At 40.7% G+C, this 17784-nt stretch overlaps 1 long non-coding RNA gene across 3 annotated transcripts in view; it reads right to left on the reverse strand.

Moving 5' to 3' along the window:
- The window catches only part of LOC128689060 (uncharacterized), a 150691-nt gene that overhangs the window by 126600 nt on the left and 6307 nt on the right, over positions 1-17784 (reverse strand). For all 3 annotated transcript variants that reach the window (XR_011392249.1, XR_008407106.2, XR_011392248.1), the window contains exon 2: positions 14194-14310. This is a non-coding gene — a long non-coding RNA (uncharacterized lncRNA). The remainder of the gene's footprint in view (positions 1-14193; positions 14311-17784) is intronic.

Raw genomic sequence — 17784 nt, forward strand, 5'->3', positions numbered from 1 at the left:
TCCGACGAATGTCCACCTCGTCTGCCTCGAAGGGTATATTACGTAGATGAACCCATGTATAACATGCCGAGACAACACGCAGGCGCACCTCCAGACCAGTGTTGATGACAATCCGTTTTTCTTGAAAGGTGTCCACAACTCTCACATAAGCAGCAGACAATGCAAATTTCACAAAAATTCTTGCATTGCCGTTCAAGGAAATCCCATATAAATCCTCACTTGGGATTCCATACGTATCTCTTATCACAAGAGGCAGAATGACATCAGCGGTGTCCTGGTATATTGCACCTTTCAACAATTCCACACAGTGTTGACTCTTCTGCGCTCCGTCATCTTGAGAAAACAAAACTCAATACAGACACCAGAGGGCACCAGCTGCACTCTATGCATCCACCCTCACCAACAGCTGGGTGAGAACTATACAGTAATTGACTGGATGCTGAAGTACCACAGGGAAGTGTCCTTGGTTCCCTGCTCTTCTTCTTATACATCAATAATCTTCAAATTGTTTCACAACACCTGAAACCTCTTTGCTGATGACACAACTTATGTCATCTCCCACCCTAATCTTGCCTCATTCAACACCATTGTTAACGAAGAGCTAGTAAAAGTATCAACCTGGATGACTGCCAATAAACTTACACTTAATACTGACAAAACCTTCTACATTATGTTTGGGAGCAGAACAGATGATGCCCAGCTGAACATTACAATTGACAACACTCTTATTGCTAAACATAATGAGGGCAAATTCCTGGGTCCGCACCTTGACAGCAACCTGAAATTCAACACCCATATCCAACACATGGCAAAAAAAATATCCAAAACAGTTGGGAACCTCTCAAAGATACACTACTACGTATCACAATCAGCCCTACTCACACTATTATTCACTCATCTATCCCTACCTCACTTATGCTGTTTGTGCTTGGGGATCAACAGCAGCAACCCACCTATGGAAAATTTTCTAGGGTGTTACCTGTATGTACCTCAGCATTACATGCATACGAGTAATCTCATTGGGAGACAACTATATTGTTTACCGTAGTCACCCCGTGTAGACATGCGAGAAAACTTAACCACCTCTGGTCACTGCAGGTGGCCCCTTCGACCTCAATCTTATCCATATCTATCCGAGACCAGTATAAATTGGATAGCACCCACAAGTACGGCACTACTAATTAATTGTGGACTGTATAGATTATATTAGTTTAACTGAATGAAGTGGGGGGGGGGGTAGGTTACACATGGATATATCCATCAAGGAAAAACACTTGTACATAATCCCACCACTTACCAGATATTCTCTGGTGGTCACTTGATGTAGCTGGATCACCCATAACCTATCCAATTACAACATACCTAACTGGCCAGTATCAGTCTGCTATAACTAGAAAGGTTACTTAACTGTGGGTGACTGATGCTCCTTATTTCCTCCATTCACCATCTCATTTCGATGTCCTGCTACACCGACATGGTTCTTATTCCAGCAGGACGAGGTATCCGTTGGTTTGTCCCGGTTTAGAAGTCATGACTCCATAAAAACTTCACTATCCTCGAGACAGGAACTCGAGATAAACAGATGCTCACTCTGAGAACGGCGACTCATTTCACTTCACACATTCTCTTAACTTGGTGTTATTATCACTGGATTACTTCTTAGCCCACCATACGGTTTAATGTCTCCTAATTATTATACACATTGGAGGCCGCTCCATTAAGATCTGAGACCGATGAGTGATGATTAAACCACGGGTATTTTAACCCGGGACACACTCCATGGAGACGCGCCAGTCACCACCGGTCCTACCATTATTCATTCATTTTACCACTTTATTACGGTGGTCCCATAAATCACGTTCCCTCACTCTTCACCAGGAACAGTTACGACACTTCCTATTATGAAGTGAGGCCTATATTAATCCTTAGGCCGCCGTGAACGCCAATTTCCTGGTCCCATGTTTTCACAGCCTCCTAAATCCATTCAAAACACTCCTGCTTTTCCATGCCTTGACTTGACCTCTCCCCCCCGCACATCAGCTCAGGCGCAGAGGAACCCTGTTGGTTCTATTCAAAATACAATTTGGAACAACAGTAATGCATTAATCATGTATATTTACATTATAAAAAATATACAGTATAATTATGGGAATTTATTTTCCACACCACCTAAAGCCATTAATAATCCAACAAAAAGTTGCAGAAAGAACTGTCGCACAATCCAGTACTAGAGAATGCCTCCCCTCCCACTCTTTAAAGACCTAAACTTACCTAAACCATTCACACCTATTATTGTGCAACCTACATTTACAGAACCATAAAATCTAATATTAACCCTGAACTAAAACGCCTTCTTGATAGTTGCAACAGGACCCATAGACACTACACCAAACACAAAATATATGACATTCCTCGTGTCTGGCTAAATCACTTCAAATATCTGATGTACATAAAAGGGCCTAAAATCTGAAACTCATTGCCTGAAAACTCTAGAACCGCAGACTCAACCACTATCTTCAAAACTACTGTTAAAAAACATCTCATCTCCCTAACACACCCCATCATCAGCTAATAATGTGAGAACCACCTTTTCTCTTTTTGTACCGTGAACACATCCAAAACAAAATAGACTTACTCTCGTTATCTGCATTATTATTATTATAAAAAAGAAGCGCTAAATTACAAGGGCCATATTCGTTATCTGCAATTCTCCTTAATCTACGCTTACACTCACCCAAATGACTGTAAACATTAAATTCCTAATATCGCTATTGCCTAATAAATCTTAAGCTAGTCCTAAGTTTGCCTGAGATACTCCAATATAGAAGCTTTAAGAGAAACTGTGTATCATGCCAAGGCAAAACCATTCTCATTACTAAATTTACTAATTGTTATTTTGTTATATGTTTTGTACTACCTCACTATTATAAATCTAAATCACTGCAGTTACCTAACTTGTATATCAGTATGCTTCATAACCTATGTTAATATAGAGTAAGAATTAGTATTAGTCTGCCCAAAATGCCTAGGCATGTTAGTGGCGTTCTTTGTAATTAATATTTTATAATATGTAAACCACAAGGAAATAAACATTTTCATTTTCATTTATTAATGCTTCACTTTCCGCAGCTTTTTTTTTTTTCCTGGTTTTTCATTACTACCACCTCTTATTTTTGCTTTTACCACTGCTGTGTAGCACTTAGTTTTGATTGTAATAATTAATAATCTACCACTGCTGCACTATTTCCCATTCTCCCACTCCTTACCCCTAGTCCCCAGCCCTGCTCTCTCTTGTTAAATTATAGCTTCCTTCCTTTCGCGCTTCAGTGTAACTTAACAAGTTACACTGAAGCCTCCCAAGTGCAGGCTGTTTGTGTATTGTTCCAGCCACGATATTGTGACTTATTCTTCACGCTCAAATTCGTGATCAGCTCATCAAAGTTAGCTTAAAACAACCAATCTGGTGTCTGAACTGGATAAAAAGTCAATTTTGCTGGCTAGTGTTATATTGTTTGTTTTTGTACCATTTCGGATAAGAGTTGTAATGAGTCGGGTAAAGCTTGGTAAGCAACAGGCCAAGCGTTTCAGTTCATCACAGAACCTAACTTATATGACTGGTGAGGAGCTTGAGAGGTAAGTTTATTTAGGCACAGGTACACATAAATATAGTTACACAAATTATCATACATGGTAACGTGTGTAAATTACCTAAGATAACCCAAAAATAAGTAGTTGTCACAGTTTTAGAGTGAAAAGAATGCTGTTGGGTATTGACTTGTAAATCGCAATTATGTACCTCTATAATCTGTAAATACCTTTGTAACTTGTCATGATTGTGACCAGATCTACCTGGAGTTCATTACCTTTGTAACTTGCTCAGCTATCAAAACTCTGGGGCCCAGTCCCTGGACCCATTATGTACCTCTGTAATCTTTTGACTACCGCCCAAAGGATAGGTATGGGGTACATATTAAACTAACGAGTAAAAAGCCGGAGACAGTCGGGGATTGTGCATTGGAATTATAATTAATAATAATAATATTCATAAAACACTAATAAAGTTCGGTCCCCATTGTCCCATCTACCAGAGTTAAGAAAGATATAAATGAGTAAGCAACAGAAGACCAAGCGGCAGCCAATAATACAAAAAAATGGTAGGTCTGATGTCAGCAACTATAGACCAGTTAATATGCTCAGTGTGATGTCCAAAATTCTAGAGATGGCGGTATGCTGTCAAGTAGTTAAGTATCTTTAAGAAGAAAAAAAACGTTTTCTATAGTTACTAGTCAGGTTTTAGATCTCATTCAACCGACACCTCCCTCATTAATTTGATGGACTACCTGAGAACTGAAATGTTGGTAGTGAATTTCATAGGAATGGTAACCTTAGACTTGCAAAAGGCCTTCGATACGGTCAACCACAATATATTACGTAAGAAACTACAAGCTATCGGAGTGAGTTCTGTAGACTGGTTTAAGTCCTACCCAAGCAGCAGGAAACAAATTGTCAACCTCAACAACAAAGAATCAGAAACCCATGCCGAAAACATGTGGGGTTCCTCAAGGTAATATCGTGGGTCCTTTGCTGTTCTTGTGTTATGCGAACATGCCTATCAGTGTCAAATGCAAGCTTCTACTGTACGCAGATGATAGTGCTCTGTTACTATCAGGTAAAGACCCACAAGACATTGCTAATGTACTATCACTTGAACTAGAATCCTATAGGAAATGGATAATTGTTAGACAACAAACTATCACTACATAAATTGAATCAAATTGAAAAAGGTAAAAATAATTTTAATGCCCAGTGCAATAAGGAACCTATTACTACAGTAAATTCAGTGAAATATCTGGGAACTCTTTTAACTCAAGCATATCAGGAGAACTAATAGGGAAGAATGTAGCAAAGAAAGCGAATGCCAGGCGCAGTGTCTACCAACTGAGGCTCGCAGGACTCTATGTCTAGCTCTCATACAGTGTATTATAGACTACATTTGCTCTTCATGGTACTCTGCCTTAACAAAAAACTGAATGATAGGCTGCAAATCACCCAGAACAAAATGGTGAGATTCATTCTGGACCTGGATCCAAGAGAATATGTAGGTCAGAATGAATTACAACAACTGGATATAATGAATATTGAAGGCAGAGTAAATCAACTAAAGCTAAATTGCGTGTATAAAATTGCTCAACCAGTGTCCCCAATATCTTACTGCAAATTTTGTTAAGGTCGGGAACCAATGCAATTACAGAACTAGGGGAAGGGAGAACAACTTTGCAGTACCTAGTCATTGGTCAGGCTTCAAAGACATTTTTCTTCACAGCAATGAAAGAGTGAAATAGAATGACTGCACATGTCAAAGCTTGTCATAGCATGAGCTAGTTCAAGAAGCGAGCCAAAATGTACCTCATGAATAATAATATCTTTATTTACTACAAGTACATGTAAAAGGTATACAGGCCTAGCTGACATCAGTGACATACTACTGTATAGAAAGCCGCTTGTTATGCAGAGCATTTCGGGTAAATTAGGTCAGTTCTGTCCCAAGATGCGACACACACCAGTCGACTAACACCCACGTACCCATTTTACTGATAAGTGAACATAGACAACCGGTGAAAGGAAACACGTCCAATGTTTCCACCCTTTCGCAGGGAATCGAACCCGGACCCTCACCGTGTGTAGCGAGAGCTTTTGCCACCAGGCCACGGGGCACCGTGGACTACAGAGTGATTTCTTGTATGAAAATAACTAATTTTACCTCTCCCCTAGAATATATCCTTTTATTGTAACAGCTTTTACAAAGTTAAGATACCTGTTTTTAACTTTTAAATATAATTATCATCATAAGAACCCCAATGGAAATAAGTCACTCTGACTTTTTTGGGTTGCCCTAGGTTCTCTACACATGCTGCTATGTCCCGTAGCTAGATCGTTAGCGCACTCAGCTCACACATTGAGGTCCGGAGTTCGAATCTCCGGTACGGCTGAAAAACATAAGGACGTGTTTTCATAAGACACCTGCTGTCCCTGTTTACCCATCAGTATAAAATGGGTACCTGGGTGTTAGTCAACTGGTGTGGGTCGCATCCTGGGACTAAACTGGCTTAATTTGCCCGAAATGCTCTGCATAACAAGCGGCTTTCTATACAGTATGTCAGCTAGGACTGTATACCTTGTACTTGTAGAAGTAGAGATATTATTATTATTATTACTAAAATAATCAATGTAACTGTATTTGTGTATACCAGAATAAACTTACTTAACCAACAGGATGCCAGCCCTCTGATACTCGCTTGGCGTCCTCAGTTCCCACACTGTGGGACCAGGGATCACACCCAGGCAACAGGTGAGACATATACCTGGAGAGGGTTTTGGTGGTCAACGGGTCAACGTCCCCGAGGCCCGATCTGTGACCAGGATTCGCGGTGAATCAGGGTCTGATAAATCATTCTGTTACTGCTGGCTGCACCCAAACCGACGTACGAGCCACACCCCAGCTGGTGAAGGACTGACTTTTAGTTGCCTGTCTAGCGTCTTCTTGAAGACAGCCAGGGGTCTATTGGTAATCCCCCTTATGTATGCTGGGAGGCAATTGAACAGTCTTGGGCCCTTCACACTTATTGTGTTGTCTCTTAGCGTACTCGTGGCGCCCCTCTTTTCATTGGGGGGATGTTGCATCTCCTGCTGAGTCTTTTATGCATGTTTCCTTTCACCTGTTATCCCTGTTCACCTAGTAGTAAGTAGGTACCTGGTCTTTATTTGGTTACCCTGGGTGACTAACTCTCCGGGTTAAAACTCCATACAAAATCTTGTATCACCATATAGTGGAGAACAATGAAAAATCAACAGACTGATGGACGGGGTCACCCTGAACTTCCTTTCGGGTCTCTATTTCCCCTACGGTGACCCGTGGCCTGGTGGCAAAAGCTCTTGCTTTACACGGTGGGTGGTTGGGTTCGATTCCCGGCAAGGGTAGAAACATTGGGCATGTTTCCTTACACCGGTTGTTCATATTTATCCATCAGTAAAATGGGTACCTGGGTGTTAGTCGACTGGTATGGGTCGCATCCTGGGACAAAATTGGCTTAATTTGCCCGAAATGCTCTGCATAACAAGGGGGTTTCTACAGTGCTAGTCACGGCATTATGCCGCCCCTCCTCCACACACGTACCAAAACACAAACCATGAAAAATTATAATGTATATATTTGCACATGATCATATACACTTGGAAAATCCTAGAGGGATTAGTACCAAATTTGCACACAAAAATCACTCCATGAAAGCAAAAAACTCGGCAGACGATGCAACATTCCCCCAATGAAAAGCAGGGGCGCCACTAGCACGATAAGAGACAACATAATAAGTGTTAGGGGCCCATGACTGTTTAACTGCCTCCCAGCATACATAAGGGGTATTACCAATAGACCCCTGACTACCTTCAAGCAGGCACTGGACAAGCACCTAAAGCCAGTACCTGACCAGCTGGGCTGTGGTTCGTACGTCGGTTTACGTGCGGCCAACAGCAACAGCCTAGTTGATCAGGCCCTGACCCACCATGAGGCCTGGTCACGGACCGGGCCGCGGGGGCATTGACCCCCGGAACCCTCTCCAGGTATACACTTACTGAGGTTTTAATACTTGGTGCTGCATCCTTTATGCTTAATCACGTCCCTCAGCCGTGTAGGAAGACTCTCACGCAAATTCGTAAGGGTTTGTCGAGGTATATTATTCCATGCCTCATGTACAGCAGCCTCCAGCTGCAGGATGGAACTGATATCCTTGCCCAGTAAACTTCGTTTCACTCTTGACCAGAGGTTCTCAATAGGGTTTAGGTCTGGAGAATTGCCTGACTAGTCATTAAAGAACCTCACTTCACAGTCCTTAAGCCACTAAACTACAGATTTGGCAGTATGACACGGTGCACCGTCCTGCATAAAAACCGTAGCCCCACACTTCTCAAACACCTCAGGTAAATTGTCACGCAATAACTCTACATAATTATACTGGTTCATATACTGGTTTTTGGGAAGCACAATGAGTTCATCAACATTCTGAGCACTGAAACACCTCTACACTATGAGCGAGTCTGGGTGTTTGATGGTCCCACAGATGTATCGTGGGTCTAGCGGGTCACTACCTCTGGGCCGGTACACATGTCCCCCACGGTTACAGGTGAAGGTGAAGGTTGCTTCCTTACTCCAGAGTACTTCAGACCATTGTTGAGGATTCCAGTGAAGTTATTTATTTGCATAATCCAGTCTACGTTTTTATTGTGGCTTGGAGAGGATCAGTTTCTGAACCTGGCGGTGACTACTGTAGCCCAGTTCTGACACACGTCTGTTAACAGTTCTTACAGACACCTCTGAGAGAAGATGTGGGTTCTTTTCTTTCAATTCTCTAGCAGTTATCTCAGGTGTACTCTCTAACTGCTTCTTTGACACGGTTAAAATACGAACAGATGCCTTCTTCGAGGGGCCAGGTCGAGGTTTGGCAGACGGTAGCTCGACACCGCCACGATCCTTGAAACGCTGTACCCAGTTCCTCACTGAAAGCTCACACACACCAACATTCCCCACTATTTCTTTATTCTGGTGCCCAGCTTTGTGAAGCCCTATGATTTTGAGCTATAGTTTCAGATATTAAAGACTTTCTTTTACCCATAATCAAACATGTATAGCCCCAAAATCAAAGGAAACACCGGACAAAAGATGGCGCGGATGAGAGACAAAAGTACACTTCCTCTCACCACGGCAGCCATGTGAGCACTGAGGAGTCACTGTAAAGTGTGGCGACAGGCCGTGACGTCATGCTAACGGCTGCTACCCGGCATAATGCACTGACGAAAAAAGACCCCCCTGTATGGTAGGCCTTTGATTTTTATCACAGCATTAAAGCAGGGGCGCTCACTAGGCATAATGCCGTGACTAGCACTGTATGTAGTAGTATGTCACTGATGTCTGACGTCAGCTAAGCCTGTATATCTTGTACATGTATTTGTAGAAATAAAGATATTTATATGCATTTAACAAGGAAGCACGTTGCCCACTCGAAGCCGGAGCCCCACGGACAGGAGAGCCTTCCAAGCAACTAAGGACATGATGGCCTGTACTCCAAGGAGTACAGGCCATCGTGTACAGCAAATGTACAGTCATCTAACCAAGTTCATTCCGGTATAGGTACACATAAATACAGTTACATAAATTATCATAAATAGCAGCACACGTGTAGATTACCTAGGGTAACCCTGAAAAAAATCATGGTATGTCATGGTCACCTTGAGGGAGCCAAAGCCCACTCAGCACGGTCACAAAAAATAACGAAAACCGTAATAACACTCCCCCTTCCCCACGTACATGAAGAAACTGCCAACAGATAATAGGGATTGTATTAATGCTTAATGGGGACTTTTCAGTGCAGTATACAACATCCATTTCACAGTACTGAGTAATAAGACGCTTCAAAAATAGTGTTAATAACATTTCTGTATAGTTAAGCTGTTATTCAACTACTCAACTACTATGGGAAACTTGAGGAAATTAAAAATGTATCAGGGAATACGACAAATTCTAACTATACAATAGAGCAGAAAGTAATGTGAAGGACCTGGGAGTGATAATGTCAGAGGATCTCGCCGGGAATCAAACCCGGAAAGGCCACGAGTCATCGTAATAAACAAGTCAATTGTTTGGATTTATTGGGTTATACTCGGTTAAATTATAAATGATTTACCATATAAAACCATTACACAGCTTCAAATTAAGTATGAAGCCTAAATAAAAATTTACTGACCTTTAATACGAAAGTTTTTGAAGATTTAGTAGTCACATCTTAATATTTTGCAAAATACTCTTGCCAACTAAAGAAAACTTTTTTAAATGGTACACTGCTTCACTTTATATAAGTATCCAATATACTTACGATTTTATAGCAATAAAAAAAATAAATGTTATAGGCATACAACGGTGGTAAATTATACCTTCATTCGAGTCCTCAGTCTTCTTCGTCTCGTAATATTTAAGCACTTATGTATATATACTGTCTTATCACGGGTCATCTGTGTGTTTAAGACCCGTGTCAGGAGACACTTGTCTTATATACTGTCTTTTTAACTAATATATTTTTTAAAGGGGTAGACGGTCCGATGACCAAAAGTTCCAGTGGCGGGTTATCATATGCTCCGTGGCCTGGTAGGCAACGATCTCGTCTCACACACTGTGGTCTACATATGCTGCTATGTATGATAATCTATGTAATTGTATTTGTGCATACCTGAATAAACTTACAGTGTCCGTGGTTCGACTCCCAGCAAGGGGTGGAAACACTGGGCGTGTTTCCTTACCTGTTGTCCCTTTCACCTAGCAAGCAAGTAGGTGTTAGGTAAGACATATGCAACAGTTAGGTATCTTTATTTCGAAACGTTTCGTCTACACAATAGGCTTCTTCAGTCGAGTACAGAAAAGTTGATAAAAGCAGAAGAGACTTGAAGACGATGTAATCAGTCCATCACCCTTGAAGTTTTGAGGTGGTCAGTCCCTCAGTCTGGAGAAGAGTATTATTCCATAGTCTGAAACAATATGGAGTTAAAGTGATAGGATGGAGCCTTATATAGCGCCAGGAGGTGAGACGTAGGTCACTAGTAGAGGTAAGAACGTAGACGTTGGGAGGTCAGGTCCCTCTCAAATCCAGCCACTCTCACTAGAAGAGGTTGTCGAACTTAATTTCAGGTCTGTACCAAGATACCCTTGTGTTGCAGTGTCTGACAGAGTGAACATTAAAATGGTATAATGTTCACACTGTCAGACACTGCAACACAAGGGTATCTTGGTACAGATCTGAAATCAAGTTCGACAACCTCTTCTAGTGAGAGTGGCTGGATTTGAGAGGGACCTGACCTCCCAACGTCTACGTTCTTACCTCTACTAGTGACCTACGTCTCACCTCCTGGCGCTATATAAGGCTCCATCCTATCACTTCAACTCCATATTGTTTCAGACTATGGAACAATACTCTTCTCCAGACTGAGGGACTGACCACCTCAAAACTTCAAGGGTGATGGACTGATTACATCGTCTTTAAGTCTCTTCTGCTTCTATCAACTTTTCTGTACTCGACTGAAGAAGCCTACTGTGTAGGCGAAACGTTTCGAAATAAAGATGCCTAACTGTTGCATATGTGTCTTCCCTAACAACCTGTCGGTATTTTATACCATTTTAATGTTCAAGCAAGTAGGTACCTGGGTGTTGGTCGACTGGTGTGGGTCGCATCCTGGGAACAAAATTTAAGTACCACAATGGAAATAAGACAGACAGTCCTCGATGACGCACTGCCTTTCTTGGGTTATCCTGGGTGACTAACCTTCTAGGGTTAAAAATCCGAACAAAATCTTATCTGACCCGCGTCAGGAAACGCTTGTCCTGTTTCCCGACGAATCTTACCTAACCTATACTGTCTTTAGTATCAATATGTGGAATATGTTACTTTGTCTGACTTGGATTATTCTAGGTTCTCTACACATATACTGTTATGTATGATAATCTAAGTAACTATATTTGTCACATTGTGTATACCTGAATAAACCTACTGGAGTACAGTAACTACATCCACCCCAATACCTCCATTTCGATTCATACTTAAATTTATAGTTGGTACTTAGCGATATAACGATATTATGAGGCCTTAATCAAAATTACTGATATTTAACTGTAAATGTAACACTGGAAATACTCTTATCAATATCTTGCTATTGTTTTTTTGCATTTTCTATAGTGGTGTATTCAGGGACCTATACCACACTCGTCACTAGAACAAAAACCATAGCATCGATGAAGACTGCCTTTTTTTTCTTTTTATTCGCCAGTTTTCTCCCAGCCCGGGTCTTTTCCAAGTAGTGGTGACCCGGCCTTGACTCCCTATCTGGGGAGTGTCTCGAGACTTAAGTCTCCCATGGGAGGAGGTACAAGTACCTCCTCATCTTTGGGACCAAGTGTCCCCAGGCCTAGCCACATTCCCCGCCCTCACGGGGCTCGTAGGGAGAAGCTAGGCCTCTGGTCTGCCATCTACCCCGCCTCAAAGGGGCTCGTGGGGATGGCAGTCTTATGAGCTGCAATGAAGACTGAAGTTAAACACGCACCAAGGCTTATTGACTGAACACCTAAAACTTGCTTCTGCAGGGGGGTAGGGTATAATCACCTCATATCTGCATCTCCATTACTGTTGTCTTTTCTGTATTTCAACTGAAGAAGCCTGCTGAGCAGGCGAAACATCTCGTCAATATAGATACCAAACTGTTGGACATGTGTCTTACTCTACTTGACGGTATTGTATTATTATTATGATATTCTACATTAAGAGATCCTGCCGTCCAGAGCGCCCTGTTTGCTGAGTACCACTCACTCTGCCTATCTCCTGCAATAACTTTCGCTTGTACCACATACATCCTAACCCACTCCCACAGCTATAGATCCCTCCCATCCCAGACGCTTTATTGTTTCTCACAACACAGTGCTTAACTTCTAATTTTTTTCAACACAAAAAATATGAAATGAGATAATCCAGTAGCTCGTGTGGTTACAGGGTAAAATCTGGCGGACCTTTACATTCTAGGCGCCCCTTTTTTTTTTTTACTTGTAGTAGAGATAGGGCTATGTCAAGGCTATTCCTAGATAAGGTAACTGGCATGGCGGTTTCTTCATATAGAAACCGTATTAGGTGTAAGGATTTTAAGCTAAAATGTGCTTTGGACTTTACCAACACCTGATTCAGTCCTCTACATTTCTGATACCCTTCTGCCGGCACGCATTACATCAGCGCATATGGTAATACACCATACCTGGAGAATACCTGGAGAGGGTTTCGGGGGTCAACGCCCCCGCGCCTCGGTCTGAGACCAGCCCTCGTGGTGGATGGCACTGAGAATCAGATTTGCAGCCAAGGAAATATGAGAGTAGGTAAAATCATGGGAATTTTGAACAACTTAGTATAGCTGATCCACTGGATATGCATGAAGCTCGAAAAGAAGAAATAATGTCATCTAAACCAGAGGAGCTTAAACTGCTCCTAAACACACAAACCATGGTTAAACTGAAGGAGAAAAAACTTGACAAAACCACGAGATGCCAACACGACTGAACGCACCACATTTATCACCAAAGTTAACAGTATATATTGGTCCCACTCAAGAGATTTGAGACGGGATCAATGCAATAAATGTAGAGTCGAAGGCTATCATGAAAGTTGAACATGGGAAGTACAGAAGTAGATATACAAGTGACGCTTGACGATGTATATTACGTTAACTGTATTAAAGAACATGGGTTCGCTTGCCTAGGCACAAAATGCAGCTCTTTAAAGCTCTCAAAAGAAAAAAACAAAACAATGATAATCATAATCCTTTAATTTTTTTAAGTTTAGTTACGCTATCAGAAATTACTTAGTTGAAAACTGTATGTAGTATGTAGAAAGGTTAACTGTTATTACAATCACTGTGTGCACTACTGAGGGGATTCAAAAACAGCAGCTCTGCCCTCCTGCCCCCTCCCCCCAAATAATATATATATATATATATATATATATATATATATATATATATATATATATATATATATATATATATATATATATATATATATATATATATATAAGTTAACACGGAACAAACGGCTAGTTCAGAGTATATTTTTAAAGCCTCCCACCACCATCCGACATTACAGATCACTAACAGTAAATAGGTTAAAAACAGAGCAACAAAGCACTGGCGAGACCAAATATACCGCTACAAGCCCCAGGTGACCCTCACTAACCGAACATTATGCCGAACACAGCGCCTAGCCAGACTCGCTCACAAATATTCCGGGTGTAGCTTCCCATACCAAAGAAGTTACATTTGGATAATGAACAAACTAATAGAAGCCAATGACATGCCTCGTCATCATATCAAATGCGATCAAATAATTAATCCCAAATCCGACAAAATTAGATAAAATCTAGAATACATGCCTCCACTACCACCTCTGTATTACGTAGGTAATACAGAAAACTTGGAAAGGCCCAGATGTAAGAGGGAACAAAGGACCCAACAGACTTCCGTCCAGTCAGCAACCAATTTCTTCTACTTAGTAATTTAGAAGGATGACATAACTACTTACAAAGATCACCGGAAGGGTACGAAACATTGTAACGGCCAACGTACCTGGACACAAGCAAACAAAACTGAATCTGATGTAGAAGTAACGGATGTGGAAGCAGAATTTGGTATGGAATCAGACGATGACACCAAGTGATGTTTGGGCCGCAGACTCTCCAGCAACTGGAACGAGAGAAACAATTTTAAACACCCCGAAAAAGTAGCCAGATCGAGTCTAAGAAACAAACGAATATACTAATACTTCACTACTTGAACCAATAATAGAAATACATTGTAAGTTATTATGCAATATCATCATATAAATTAATGTATGACATATCTTTAAGAACCTCTTAGAAATAGAATTGTGTTACCACAACCCTGACACATTTCTTAAAAGCAGCAGCGGGAAGAAAGGAACAAGGGAAGGGGTGTTGGCAGTCTGGTAAAGAAGTGTTGCAAATTATACATAATAATTTATTAATAGTAGAAATAGCTACCTCACACGGACCTCAATTTCCACAAACCATCTCCCATCGATACTAAACTATGTATCTTAAATTTTTATACACAAACACTTCAGCTATATTACGAGGGATGTCAATGCTCATCATCCACCAGTATATAACTGCCGCGACAAAAAGCCACGGAAAGGGAAGACGCATTCACGCTATTACGAGAACTAGAAATCTTATTTTTCAGGGCCCACTATTTAAAAGTTAGAGAAGAGCGAATGTAAAGAAAATACCAAACACGGAAGGTGGTCTGAATCTGTGTTGGGTTGTGCATGTTGTGTCAAACTTGATTCAGGAAATTGATATTAGTTTCCATGTAATAACTTGTGCCTGACTTTTCCTTTTCACTTAAAATCTTTAACGTTAATATTTACCTGCATTACAAACAGATGCTGCTTTGTGCCTTTAACATGCATCAATTTTTATTTAGTATATTTATACATTGTTATTATAATCAAAAAGAAGCGCTAAGCCACAAGGGCTATACAGCAGTATATTTATACAGGTTGTGGAAAATTTTGAATTTTCCTAAATTCAGCATGTTTAAATTTGAAAAATATTGCGTATTAAAATGTGATGCTATTTGGACCCTTCGAGAAATTTCGAGTGAGGGGGGGATGCGGAACAGCCGGGGGAGGGACGCCGCACGGGGGACGCCATTTTGTAATTTGTGAGGACTGGTTGTCGTGGAAAATTCAACTATTAATCCGGCATCTACAAGGCCAAATCGGGGTGTTTTGGCCTGGATTTGTAACAGGAACCTGTAGTAATGTCCCCTGCTGAACGATTGGGACAAAAATTTGCAGGACCTCAAGAATTACTTCTCTGGTCCTATGCTGTACTTCCTACAAGAGTGACGGACTGAACATATCGATTCCAGGCTGAGGGACTGATTACCTCCACTCACCTAGTTGCACTCGTCTAGTTGAGGTAGCAGGGGTCGAGTCCTAGCTCCTGGCCCCGCCTCTTTACTGGTCGCTACTAGGTCACTCCCTGAACCGTGAGCTTAAAGTTATGTATGGATCCTGCCTCCACTACATCGCTTCAAAAACTATTCCACTTCCTGACTACTCTGTGGCTGAAGAAATATTTCCTAACATCCCTGTGATTCATCTGTGTCTTCAACTTCCAACTGTGTCCCCTTGTTGCTGTGTCCAATCTCTGGAACATCCTGTCTTTGTCCACCTTGTCAATCCCTCTCAGTATTTTGCATGTTGTTATTATGTCCCCCCTATCTCTCCTGTCCTCCAGTGCCGTCAGGTTGATTTCCCTTAACCTCTCCTCGTAGGACATACCTCTTAGCTCTGTGACTAGTCTTGTTGCAAACCTTTGCACTTTCTCTAGTTTCTTTACGTGCTTGGCTAGGTGTGGGTTCCAAACTGGTGCCGCATACTCCAATATGGGCCTAACATACACGGTGTACAGGGTCCTCCTCTCCTTATACCTTCCTGCTTTGTATTGGATTGATGAAGCCACTGTGTGGCGAAACGTTTCTTCACTAAAGATTCCCATATGCAGCATAAGTGTCTCATTTCTTTAAGCTGTCGGTTTTCAAAATCGTTTATCACATTCTTTCATGCAGATTTTAAGCTGGCCAGTGTAGGGTCTATGTGTCAGGCAGGTGTTGTGTGATCCATCTACAGTAATTAAATGGTAAGTGGGAATGTGAATTTCCTTTGTGTACCCAGCAAGCCTAATCATATACAGTCCACATTTTTAATTTACCAGAGTACCTGATTTTAACATTGTAATTATTAAATATCAGGTCTAGCTTTTTATGAGAATGGCAGGGAGTGGGCATCGAGGGAGTGACAGTTCAGCGACATGCTGTGACTAAGTCCCACTTAACTCGCCCAAATTACTTGCAGGTAATAATTCAGGTAATGCCCTGTAAACCTCCTGCAAGTAATTTTCTAAAATAATAATAATAATTCATATAAGCCTTTGGTCCTAACGAACTTGGATATATAACTGGGGAAAATTTAATTTAATGGTTTCATTTGAAAGTAATGGACTGCTGGGTTCACATATAATTGACAATGTGGAAAATTGCATTTATCTGAATGTAACTAATTATGTACATAACAGTAAATGATAACAAAGATTATTATTTATCAATGTTACATAGACAAGTAGGAATTTGGGACACCTAGGTCGCAAAAAATGTCCCCCTTCGATACCTACCACTGTCATATCCACAAGTTGCTCTGGACCTATTAATTAAATGAAATATACATACACCAGGAATACTGGTAAATATATAAATTTGTGGACTGTATATTAAAAAATTATATATAAATTCACATATACATACCAGAAGGAAAATATATCTTAATATCACTCACCAATTTGACTGGATATTAAGTTGTATCATACTCAGAAAAACCTCACTAACTAAATTTATGAAAACACTGGCCAGAATTATACACAAATCTAGAGAGCTTATCTGAGGTTCCTGGAGCTGTCTTGTCCAGTCGTCTGATATCTCAAGTTATGAAGGAATGCACATCCAACAATTTCGCCTCCTATTTGAGAGGTGCCAATCCAATTTTAACCTCTAGAGCACGAAAAATTCTTCCCATTATATTAACGTTGTATCCAATTCAAAACCAAGATGGCGATTGTCTCTTCTGCGCAGGCGCAGCTTCCCGTTTTCGATTACATAAATTTTAAATACAGTATGGCCATCTATTTACATTTAATAACTACTGTATTTCTGGAAAATATGTACAGTATTTTCCACAGACAATTAATTAATGGTGTTTGTGTAATGGATTATAGTTGCCACAATTAATTGGATTTGCAAGCCTAATGGGGATGAAATTGTAATTCTTATACATTTGTAATATTAATGGATTTGTGTAATTATATAAATTAATTACTAAGCCCAGTGAGGCTATGATTGTAATTGCAACAATTGTTAAATTGCTAAGCCCAGTCAGGACTAGGAATGATAATTGTCTTCCTTCTGATTATAATAATTATAATTCATTTTGCTAAGCCAGGAAGTATTTGGCTTATAATAATAATTATAATTCATTTTGATAAGCCAGGAAGTATTTAGCTTATAATAAAAATTATAATTAATTTGCTAAGCCAATAAATATTTCGCTAGGATATTTGTTGCATACTGTAATAATTA

The sequence above is a fragment of the Cherax quadricarinatus genome, chromosome 21 (genome assembly GCF_038502225.1).
Source record: "Cherax quadricarinatus isolate ZL_2023a chromosome 21, ASM3850222v1, whole genome shotgun sequence".
NCBI lineage: Eukaryota > Metazoa > Arthropoda > Malacostraca > Decapoda > Parastacidae > Cherax > Cherax quadricarinatus.